At 34.9% G+C, this 12933-nt stretch overlaps 1 non-coding gene across 1 annotated transcript; it reads left to right on the top strand.

Moving 5' to 3' along the window:
* Positions 1-2797: 2797 nt before the first annotated feature.
* Positions 2798-2873, top strand: LOC112397654 (small nucleolar RNA SNORD115). Its single transcript, XR_003002840.1, has one exon. It is a non-coding gene; the product is annotated as a small nucleolar RNA SNORD115 (small nucleolar RNA).
* The last annotated feature ends 10060 nt before the right edge of the window (positions 2874-12933 follow it).

Here is a 12933-nt window from a genome sequence, read left to right as displayed (position 1 = left end):
TAAATACTGTATGCTAACACATATATATGGAATCTTAAAAAAAATGGTTCTGAAGAACCTATGGGCAGGACAGGAATAAAGACTCAAACATACAGAACAGACTTAAGGACATGGGGAGGAGGAAGGGTAAGCTAGGATGAAATGAAAGAGTGGCATGGACATATATACACTACTAAATGTAAAATAGATAGCTAGTGGGAAGCAGCTGCATAGCACAGGGAGATCAGCTCGGTGCTTTGTGACCACCTAGAAGGGTGGTGTAGGGAGGATGGGAGGGAAACGCAAGAGGGAGGAGATATGGGGATATATGTATATGTATAGCTGATTCACTTTGTTATAAAGCAGAAACTAACACACCATTTTAAAGCAAATATACTCCAATAAAGATATATTTTTAAAAAAAGGAACATGTTAGTTTTTGTCTAAATGTCAACAACGTGAAAAAAAAACTTCATAACTTACATGACAAAATTTCAAAGCATTTCATAAGGTTACAGTAGTTAAGACTGCGTGTACTGACAAAAGATAGAAAACTAGCCTAATGGGAAAAAATAGAGACTTCACAAACAGATCAAATGTTATATGGTTACTTGATCTATAATAAAGGTGTTGCTGTTGCATATGAGGAAAAATACCTTTACAGTGGAGAAACCTGACAAGCACTACCTCAGCCAGATAATCAAGACTAATATAAATAGTCATGTCATATTGATAGAATGTACCCTTGATATGACAGGATGAGAATGGTACTTTATGGTCTTCCTTCCCAAAACCCATAACCCCAGCATAATTATGAGATGATAATTAGACAAATCCCTCTTGAGAGACACTCTACAAAACAAATAACTTTTGTTTTGAGTCCGTTTTCCAGCCATGCTGAAAAATAATTTCTAGGTGTAATGTAGACACATATGAAAAGCAAAACAATAAAGATTCTTGAACATAACATAGGAGAGTAGTATAATGATTTGGTGAAGGCAAAAAATTAAAATTGAATAACAACAGCACTAACCATAAAGGAAAAATTGATGAGTTGGTTTGCATCAAAATGAAAACTTCTGTTTATCAAAGTGTATATTCAATGAAAGACAATTATAGTAAACTCATACATGTCAAAAAGTGAGAAAGAAGACATTTAAACAGGTCCATCACAAAGGAGGATATCCAAATGGCTAATAAGCATGTGAAAAGGTACTCAAGGTTATTAGCCATGAGAGAAAAGAACATTCAAACAATAAACAATCACCAAGATATATAAAAATTTAAAAATCTTCCTATATGTCTATTTAGAATACTCTTAGACTGTGTTCACAAACATAATCCCAGGTACAAGAAAAATTCATATATCTATGCCCTAAAAACATACACATGAATGCTTACAGTAGCACCATTTCTAACAGCAACAACATTGAAAACCAAGTGTCCATCTCAAGTTGAAAGCATAAGTAAACCTCGGAATATGCACACCTTGAAACAACAGCTAGATCTTGGGGAAATAAAAATAGAGAGGCTAACACAGTAGAGGAGGGAGAGCCTCAACAGGGGCTCTCACACATATAGAATGACCACATTTGTTGGAGCTGGACCAAGAAGCACAATGCTGCTTTACTAAAATCTGGACTGCACAGGGCTAGATAATAAATACCTACACAGTGTGGAATAACAAGCTACAAAGCTAAGCTAAAAAATTCTTTAGCACAGGAATAACTCATCCACAGTTTTCAGAGCTGAGTTGAAAAAAGAGTCTGCAGAAGCAATAGGTATGAAGTACAAGTAGAATGAGAACTAACAGAAATGAAAATTAATCTGGACCCTCACCCTCTTCAGTGATTACAGAGAGCTATAATTCCAAATAGATCTATGGACTAATAGAGACTAGCATCTAAGGTGTTTAGGTTAGTTCTTTAAGGAAACATGGATATTATTATGGTTAATTCTTCTCCATGAGTGACTCATATTGATGATATGATATGAGAAAAAACTTTAGTTTGTACCTGAGCTTTCCTTTGATTAAATTTGAAAAATCTTATCATTCACTAGTATTATTTCTATGGTGCATTGTTTGGTTAGATCTAAATTCATATATAGACAAATTTACTTGTTAGATTATTTTGAGTTTGCTAAGGTGTTGTGATATTTGTGCATCATAAATGAACTACTCACAATTGAAGGGCCATGGCAACTGCAGCCAGAGGTTTAAGATTCAGGTATAATAAGTGAGATTGAATAAAATTATAAGCAGCATGATACCGATATCTAGCTTCTGAATATCATGTGGCTTCATTAGATTTATTTTAAGTGGAAAATCCATGCTATGAGTGATGCCATTATTTTTTCTGCTCTGGCTTCCTGGAAGATACAGCCAAGAGCTGGTTAATAGCAAAATTTTATTTCTGCATAAAGGCTCCTGACAGGTTCTTGAGGCCAAGGTATCTTATTTGCTTCAATTTGAATATGTTAGGTGAATCACTGGTCTATATACAAAGGAATGTGGCCCTGTCTTTTTTTTTTTTTTAGTAATATCCTTCCTGTATAAATCACAGAGGAACATATGAGAAATGCAAACATGAGATACATAGTTTTCTTCTTTGACTACCGCCCTGATCCTTCCTCATAGACAAAAACAAATGGGGAAGAAGACACTTGAGCTCACTTCCCCTGGGGCATGATTAACTACCCAGTTGTCCTGCACTGAATCTCTCAGATCTCCAGTCCACTTGGGACCCAGAATTTAAGGATGCCATTAGTAAAAAATTACAGGACAAAGAAATTATACTTGTGGGTGATGCCATGGTTTGAGTGAATGAGGACATCATATCTTGAGGAGATGTGATTGCATAAAAATCATGCTTAATAAAATTACTCTGGGGCCCAGCAGAGGTGACAATCCTGGATTACGAAGTGGGAGTGAGGGTTCTTAGCTTCACTGTAGTAGAAACTCTATTCATGGACTTCAGGTAATAAAGCCTATATGGGAAATTTGTTTCATCCACCTCTTCTACCTGTTTCCAGGTAAACAATGGTTTCTTTTATATTAATCAGACTGTGGTGGTTTATTCTCATATTTTTTTGAAATTATACCTCAACTCTTTTTTTTTACATTGTGTGTACATTAAATGGATTAGGCTGCCTTTGATAAATGCTAAGTGTGAAACACACTTCTAAACTAGTAAAGACTTACTTCTAGGGCATTTAGCTTTATTCTTTCTGATGATATAAATATCATTATGTGTTCTTTTTATCCATGAGTGATATATATATATATATATATATATATATATATATATATATAATGGGATCTTCTTCAGAAGAATTTCGCTTTTCACCTGAGTGTGCTTTACTGGAAGTTGCAAAAGGTTTGTGATTCATCAATACCATCTCTATGGTGCAATATTTGCTTGGTTCTAAATGTCCAAGTAGAAAAATTCAAGCCTGTTATATTATTTCAGATTTTTAATGTGTTATACTTGTGGATCATTTTTGGACTATGACTATTCAAGGATTCTGGGAAGTGTGAATCCATGCGATCCAGATATTTGTTTTCCTGTGGATGTAAAAATCAATAAAATTAGGAGCTTCCTGGTATCCTATTTACTTTTTAGGAATAGTACCCATGAAATACAGTTTTCATTTTTGACTACTGTCCTCTTATACAAAGACTACTGAGAAAGATGACTTTCTGTCCTGCTACACCAGGGATACATGAAAGCTACACAGACTAACTTCACTGAATCTACCCAAACCCTAATCTACTTTGGCACAAGGTTTTTAAGAAACCCAACCCTGGTTAGACTTTTCAGGATCAAATAAATGTATAAGGGAAGTGCCATGGCTTATGTCATTATGTTAATCCCCAGCATAGGCGTCATTCTTGGGAAAGGATGTAGGAGTGTTCTAGGCTATGCAAAACAGAGCTATGGAAGCAGATATGATTAAGAGTAAAACACAAGTAGTCATTGAAAAGTGTAAGAGACTGGGTCATAGAATGAAAACATGAGGTTGGGCAGTGGTTGCCTAATGACCTGGAAGAAAGGGAATCAAAACAGTCATACTACTAAATGGCAAAATGAGAACTGAAACTACATTGTCATAGAAAATAATTTATTTTTCATTTCAATAAGAAGAATATCAGCCGTATGCTTTTGTATCTCCAGCAACTCAAATAACTGGTAGAATTTATTAAGGGCTGCTGGAAGGACTAGAAATAGTAAGAATTCATATGTCCTTTTCCCTAGTGCTCTGGAGAGATCCACAAAATTTTCCAGAGGTGCTCTGCACTGTGTTTTCAGTCTACGGCCCTATACATGGGGATGCATACTGGCTGCTACACAAACTGTTGCCTCCAGTTGACTAATGGAACAGGCACAATGAAGGTAAAATAGTAATCCCCATATTAGGGAGTTCCAAGTCCTCAGGAATCCAACTGTACACTTCCTCCAACAACTCAGGCTATTCTATTCTTTGTACCTTGGAAACCTAACATGAGAGACTACTGACAAGATTCCTCGAAACCTTTCTGCAGAAGGTAAACTGAGAGAAGCTAAATGCTGTACTCAGAAGCTGAGTCCTTCATTGTTTTTCAACACAGTTCACTGAGGCATTTTATAAGTTTATATATATAAATCCATGTGAAGATAAGAATAGAATTATGGCACTTTTGTTGCCAGGAATTTAAATACAAGTAGGAGAAAAAGTAGGTTGATGATAAGAACAGATAATTTCTCAGATATTGGTGGCTACAATCCAGCTTTGAGAAAACATGTAGAAAGATTAGCCGTAAAGAAACTTAAGACTGCAGCTTAGCTGCCTAGTTATAATTATTTACAAGGGAACACAATATTATCTGGAGACCCCAACAAATAAGAAGGCACACCCTGATGGAAAGTCAATAATTCACTATTGAAAAGTCAAGACATTGGCAAAAATAATGCTGGAACAGACTGAGGAAATGCAAGAGATACAACCTAACTCTGAAGCTTTACCACCTCCTCAAGAGGTTTTTTCCCACTCCAGGAAATCAGACAGAAAGTAATTGGCAAATGGTGCAAACTTATGGACAAAATTGACATAATGAGAGAACCTTAGAAATGGGAATGGAATGAACTTACATTTCTGTTTCTTTTCCCCATTTTAAACTTTTCCAGTCCTTTCTTGTGGATACTGAAGCCATGAATTCTGCAATTTCTACTACCTTTCTTGTTTTACTCTAACTCAGAAAAATATCCAAGATATGGGTGTTTCTGGATGATCTATCTGTTCTTTCTCCTCTGAAGTTCCCATGCAAACAGGTATTTCCATAGAAGAATGTGCCTTGTCTTCTGATGTGCTTGATAATGCCAAAAAGGGACTTAACCATGTAACAAAGGGATATGATATTCTATATTCTGGATAGAGTGTTGTTGGAGCACCTGGGATGCAAGGTATCTAGGTTGGTAAATAAGTGCTTTCAAAAACAAAAGGGGGGCTTCCCTGGTGGCGCAGTGGTTGAGAGTCCGTCTGCTGATGCAGGGGACACGGGTTCGTGCCCCAGTCCGGGAAGATCCCACATGCTGCGGAGTGGCTAGACCCGTGAGCCATGGCCGCTAAGCCGGCACGTCTGGAGCCTGTGCTCCGCAATGGGAGAGGCCACAACAGTGAGAGGCCCGCATACCGAAAAAAAAAGGGGGGGGGGGAGACTATGGGAGAACAGCAGTCTCACCTAGTGCTGAAAACGTACACCCAAATTACAGGAAATCTATATTTATGGGCAGAAAAAAATAGAGAAATTTAATAAAAGGGACGAATCTCATTGTTATAGTTTACAATAAAGAAACAACATGGCCATGTATAAAACATATTCTCTATCTGTAGCTCAAATACAAGGTATAGAAAGAGTAATTAGAGAAATGTGAAAATAGGCATAATAAAGAAAGTATATTTACCTTATAATTCTCCCATATTACCTTAAGAAAGAAAGAAATATTTGACAAGATCAATCTGTTTATAGATTTGTCCATGATCTGAGAGCAATAAATAAGTCATAATTGGTCTGATACCTGTGGTACACATTCTTGCTACTACATTAACTTCTGTGTCTGAGTAAGCTAATTATTTTTATGTAATAGACTTATGTTCAGCTTTCTTTCCTTTACCTTTAGCTAAGGAGTCAATGTTCCTACTTGACTTTACCTATGTAGGCTTTTAATATTTGTGGCAATTGATTCCCCAGAAATTCAGAGATTTATTTACTGTATTTTCTAGGTATTTACAAGAAAAATTAACAAATTGTCTCTGCCTTGATGCTCCAAACTAATTTAATGCTGGTTGATTTATTGATAGCTACTAATATCTTACATGTTAGTAAAGAAGATACTTTAGCTTTACTAAATTTCTTAGTCTCCCAAGGCATAATGTCTTCCTGAACATGTTGCAGTATTATCAAACTGAAGTAAAATATTTGAGATATGTATTATTGGCCAACAGACAGAAGATGGTTGTATCCTGAACTCAGCCTAATATACAAATGAAACAATGTTACACACACACACACACACACACACACACACACACACACACACACACACACCCCTCCACTGATTTTGAGAGTTGGTTGTGGATCCTTGCCTTTTATGAAAAGGCTAAACCTCTCCTGGTATGTTACATGAAATACCAAAATTATAGTACAGATAAAATCAAGAAGCCTTTCACATTCTTAGAATAGCTGTTGTTTCTCCATGTGTATTAGTTTTTAACTTTGATAAAACCTTCTACATGTTCTGTCATAAGATTTAGGGTGCTTCTAATAGCTTATTCAAAACTTAGGCCCTAATTATAGGCATATTGCTTACTTTTCTGTGTTATTAGATTTTGTTGCTCTGGGAATGCAAAGGTATTTACAAGGCATAATAGCAAAAACTCTCCTGATTGAAAGACTCAGGCTTTAATCTTGGAACACAATTTACTTATAGATACCTCATGATGTAACTATTTTACAAGTTTTTAAGATTCATTTCTCACTGTGTTGCCAGTCTAGCTATGAACAAATCTTATTTTCTAATCCTAATAGTACTCTGGGCAAGTGTAGCCTCTTGAACCCAGCTACTATGTTGCCTTATCCTGACAAAACAGGTTGAATATGACTGTCTCACAGTCACTGATGTAGATATTGGACCTTGGTCTGATTCACCTAATATTCCTATTCCCAAAGCTGACTTAATATTGTTCACTGACCCACAAGAGACTATAATAGTATGTTATGTAGTAGTCAACCCTCATGAGATTTCAGATGCTTCTGTTCCCTCAAACATAAAGTTAGTCCAAGTGGCAATGTCTCCTCTTTCATTTATAATTTTATTTGTGTTTCTTTTTTCTTCAGGTAGTCTAGCTAAAGATTTGTCAATGGTGTTTATCTTTTACAAAAAAAAAACAACTTAAAAATATTTATATTGCATTTTCTAGTCTCTATTTCCTTTATTTCTGCTCTGATCTTTATTATTTCCTCCCTTCAGCTAACTTGGAGCTTAGTTTTTTCTTTTTCTAGTTTTTTGAATTGTAAAGTTAGGTTATTTGAGATCTTTCTTTTTTTCTTAATGTAGGCATTTATTCCTATAAAATTCCCTCTTAGAACTGCTTTTGCTTCACCTCATAAGTATGTTGTGTTTCCATTTTCATTTGTCTCAAGATATTTTTAATTTTACTTTTTATTTCTTTTATGACTTTTTATTTCTTTTTGTGACCCATTAGTTGTTCAGGAGTGTGTTGTTTAATTTCCACATATTTGTGAATTTTCCAACATTTCTTCTGTTATTGACTTCTAGTTTCATACCATTGTGGTTGGAAAAGACACATGATAATCTCAATAATCCTGATTTTGTTAAAACATGCATTGTGGCCTAACATATAATATATCCTGGAGAATATTTGTGTACTTAAAAGAATATGTATTCTGAAGCTATTGGATAGAATGTCCTGTATATATTTATTAGGTCTATAGTGGTCTATAGTGTTAAGTCTGATGTTTTCTTATTGACTTTTTGTCTGGATTATCTATCTATTATTGAAAGTGGGTTATTAAAGTCACCTACTATTATTCTATTGTTGCTATTTCACCCTTCACTTCTGTCAAATCTAAGTCAGCTAGGTGCTTTGATGTTGGGTGTTGGGTGCATATATAATCATAACTGTTACATCTTGTTGAATTGGCCCTTTTATCATTGTATAATGACTTATTTGTCTCTTATTACAGTTTTTTTGTCTTAAAGTCAATTTCACCTAACGTAAATATTGCCATTTCTGCTCTCTTTTGTTGTCATTTGCATGAAATACCTTTTTCCTTCTCACTTTCAGCCTATATATGTACATAAATCTGAGTCTCTTGTAAACAGCATATGGTTGGGCCTTGTTATTTTAGAGGACATTCAGTCACTCTATGTCTTTTGAATCATGAGTTTAATTCATTTACATTGAAAGTATCATTGACAGGTAAGGACTTACTATTGTCATTTTGTTAATTGTTTTCTGTCTGATTTGTAGTTCCTTTGTTCCCCTGTTCTCTTGTGGTTTGATAATTCTTTTTGCAGTTATACTGGTAATTTTCTCTCCAACTTTTGTGGATCTACCATAGGTTATTTCTTTTGTGGTTTCCATGAGGCTTGCATTGAACTATCTATAGTTATAATGGTCTAATTTAAACTGATAACAACTTCAAATGCATAAAGAGCTCTACACTTTTATTTTCCCCCATATGCTCAACTTTATTTATCGATGTTGGATTTTATTTCTGTTTTTAAATTGTGAATCTATTAAAAAGTTCTTGTGGTTATAGTTATTCTTGATAGTTTTGTCTTTTCATTTTTATACTATGTAGCAGGATGAAACTAATTTATACGCTATTAAAACTATTAACACTATTCTGTGTTTGTCTATATATTTACTTTTACAAGTGAGATTTGTACTTTCATACACTTTTGTGTTCCTGTTTAGTGTTTATTCATTTCAACTTGAAGAGCACCCTTAAACTTTTCTTGTAAGGTAGGTGACAAACTCCCTCAATTTTTTATTTAACTGGGAAAGTCTTAATATCACCTCTATTTTTAAAGGACAGTCTTACCAGTTTAATATTCTTGATTGGCAAAGTGTTCTTTCCTTTCAGTATTTTGAATATATTATTTCTTTCTCTCCTGGCCTACAGGGTTTCTGCAGATAAATCCACTTATAGTCGTATGTGAATTCCTTTGTGTGTGATAAGTCACTTATCTTTTGCTGATTTCATGGATATCTCTTTGCCTTTGCCAATTTAATTATAATGTGCCTTGGTGTAGACCTCATTGGGTTCAAGCTATTTTGTGACTCTTAAGATTCATGAAATCCATTTCTCTCCACAAATTTGGTAATTTGTCAGCCATTTTTTTAAAAATAGAATTTTTGTCTCTTTCTCTTTCTCTTCTCCTTCTGGAATTCCCATAATGCAAATGTTGTTCCATGTGATGGTGTTCCATACTCCTGTAGGCTTTCTTTTTTAAAAAATTCTTTTCTCTTTTTGTCCCTCTGACTGAATAATTTTAAATGACTTGTTTTCAAGTTCACTAATTCTTTCTCCTGTTTGATCAAGTGCACTGCTGAAGCTCTCTATTGAAATTTGTAGTGCAATGATTGTATTCTTTAGCTCTAGAATTTCTGTTTGATCCGATGATGGGCGCTTAGGTTGTTTCCATGTCCTGGCTATTGTAAATAGAGCTGCAATGAACATTTTGGTACATGACTCTTTTTGAATTTTGGTTTTCTCAGGGTATATGCCAAGTAGTGGGATTGCTGGGTCATATGGTAATTCTATTTGTAGTTTTTCTATTTATTTATTGAACTTCACATTTTGTCCATGTATTATTTTTCTGATTTCATTCAGTTGTTTATATGTGTTCTCTTTTAGTTCCCTGAGCTCCTTTAAAACAATTATTTTAAGTTCTTTATCAGGTTGTTGGTAGATCTCTATTTCTTTAGGGTTAGTTATTGTGGCTGTATTAGTTTCTTTTATACAAACTCATTAAAGCAACTCATTAAATCTTGGCTTCAGAAGAAAGTCATTCACCAGTCAGCTCAGCCTGGGATTATGGGAAGGCCAGTTCTTGGCACCCATAGACAGGAGAGGCAAACAACCAATACTCTGATGTTGGGTGAGGACACTTGCTGGGATCTGTCATAGGGGGAGGTGTGAGTTGGGCCTTATAGTTGGACAGGACTGCACCTGTGTTCTCTGGCTGGGTGGGATTGGTGGGAGACTCCTTTTTCTAACAATGCTGGTAGCAAGGGCCCTGGTTGGACAAGGCAATGTTGCTGTTAGGAGCACAAGGCTTCTGTAAAGATCTGCAGTATAAGTTACTGTGAACCCATAACCCTTTTCCTTGTTCCTAGCTGTCCCCAGGTGGTATACCAATGCCAGTTCCCTCAGTGTTCCATGTGAGCTGAGAGATAAGTGGGCCTCTCAGACAATGCCCTGAGACCCTGGGGAAGTTGGATGTATGTCTTAGTTTCTCTTTCCCCAACTGGAGAAATCATGGGCCAAAGAGATCCTTCTCAGTGTGTTGCTGTTCCAGCTCAGGGAAGGGGTGACATGTAAAAAGTGAAAAGTTTATTCTAACCCTTTTTGATGTAGTTTTCTTGTTTTTTTCATGCTCCACCAGTGTACTATATATAGCCTTACCCCTGAGGTGTCAGACACTCAGGACAGCATTTTCATCTGTGTATAGTTGCTAAATTGTTTTTCTGTGAAGGAACTAGGGACAGGGATGCCTATTTACCATCTTGCCAATGTTACCTTAGACTAGCCTTTAGTCTTAAAATGAATATCTATGCTGATAATAAATATCTTTATGGTCTGTTAGGCCACCAGCCAACTTTGGAAGAATGGAGGTTTTCAAACGTTGGTAGAAACTAAAATATTACATGGGAAATGAATCACCAATGTATTAGAGTCATTGAAAATTCTCTAACAGAATTATATTATTGATTGTAAAATTCATACTCTGGAAAAATAATTATCTAAAAAAAGAATTTTCAGACCAAGTTGTGAAAAGAGTTACTGAGTTTTGGGCTGGAAAAATTAAATGCCCATTATTTCTACCCAGAAACTCTTATTCATAATTTCAGAAATATCTAACTCTATAATAATTAGAAAGTTATAAATCAAGGGTAAATAAGAATAACACCATAGGAAAATGGGAATTACATGATGGAAATTTTTCTTTACAATATTTCCATTGAATGCTTGGGTGACTTTTCCATGCCACTGACAGACTCCTTCAAAGAGAAGGAATATACTGAATATTTTGGAATATTGCAACACTTATAATTCAGTAAATAATACAAAGATGTGTTGTTTGAAAAAAGTTATTTACAGGTAACACCTAAGATAAGTCAAGGAAGCCATCTAAAGCCAATGTTACCTGGAATATGGTGGCAAATGGACTTGATCAAGATTAGACCTTTAGAAGGTATCAAATATTTTTAGTAATGTTGAGTATGATGTTTAGATGGCCAGATATGTTTCCATAGGCTAAAACTGATGCTCGAGCAGTGAAAAACACCTTTCTAAATTATATCATCTCAACTTTTTGAATTCCTAAATATCTAGAATCCAATAGAAAAGTAATTATATATTTTGTAATTTAGGAGCTTTGTAACATCCTACAAGTACTCAAATTTTGCCTACTTTTTATCATTTCCAGTTCCTGGACAAGTGGAATTAATGAACCATATCCTAAAATTTATTTGTCTAAATTACATCAAACCACTCACTTGCAGTGGCTCAAAGCCTTACCATTGGTTTCATTAAAATTAGGTTAACTCCTTCTAATAAGCAAATTTCAATTCAATTAGAAGATATTTGAATTTAGGATTTAAGCCTAACCCATTATCTGATGCAATAAAAAATAGTCATGATCAAATATAATACTTAAAGAGTTTGCAGGCTTCCCTGGACTTATTTTGCCAGACGCTGGAAAAATTTCCCTGAGGAGGTATGCCATCAATATTGAACAGGAGACCTGGTATATATCAAATTGTTCCAATATCAGACTGATGGTCATCACACCAGATAGAATCCTACCAGGTTTGTTGATAATTCACATCAAGGTGAAGAAGAAACCCAAGTAGATGCATGCTTCTCTTGTGAGACCAACACCTATGACTGAGTGGGCCACAATTTCCATTAAGAACCTTAAGGTTAAATTCTCTAGATAGTAATTTAAAATAATATGCAGGCTGAAGAAAAAGTTTGTCTAGTGGACAGACAGTAGGAGACATAGATTGTTGTGTTACTTCTTAATTACCTTGACCATTATAATTTTGATACTTATTCTATTTTATATCAGTTGAACATGAAGCTTACAGTATTAGACCTTCTTCCTTTAAAAGTGAGTATATTAACCTCAGGGAATTTTGAATTGATTACAAATGTTCTGAATATGGAGTGAGGACTCAAGAAATACATATTTTGCCATAATACTTCATATCCTTCAATTGAATAGTTTAAATTTAGAAGAATGAAACCCACAGACTATCTGTTGACCTATTTACCCAAATAAAACAATCTTAAATATCACCCTTTGTGTTATTGAATATACTAATGGGAAGAAATTTTTAACCAGTCGAACTAAATACAAGTATATTCAAATTGAAAGTCCTTGAACAATAACACAAAACTCCAGCTGCTCTCTACATTATATAGCCATTGGAGTCCAGTTTGACAAAACTGGAATGAATGTACAATGAGGAAGACATATCCCAGCCCAAATTATATAGCATATTTCCTTTAAAAGTCCCAAAATATAGTGTCCCATTAAAAATAAGCCTACCTCATTTAGAACTTAGCAATGTCCAGTCTCCATACTTAAGGTTTTTAGGGTCATTAAATGGACTATTGCTTTTAATATTACTACTTCTAATTTGAGTCAATTCAAC

This window comes from Neophocaena asiaeorientalis, unplaced genomic scaffold, assembly GCF_003031525.2.
Source record: "Neophocaena asiaeorientalis asiaeorientalis breed wild unplaced genomic scaffold, Neophocaena_asiaeorientalis_V1.1 scaffold765, whole genome shotgun sequence".
In the NCBI taxonomy this organism is placed as follows: Eukaryota; Metazoa; Chordata; class Mammalia; order Artiodactyla; family Phocoenidae; genus Neophocaena; species Neophocaena asiaeorientalis.
This window is presented reverse-complemented; position numbering and strand designations above follow the sequence as displayed.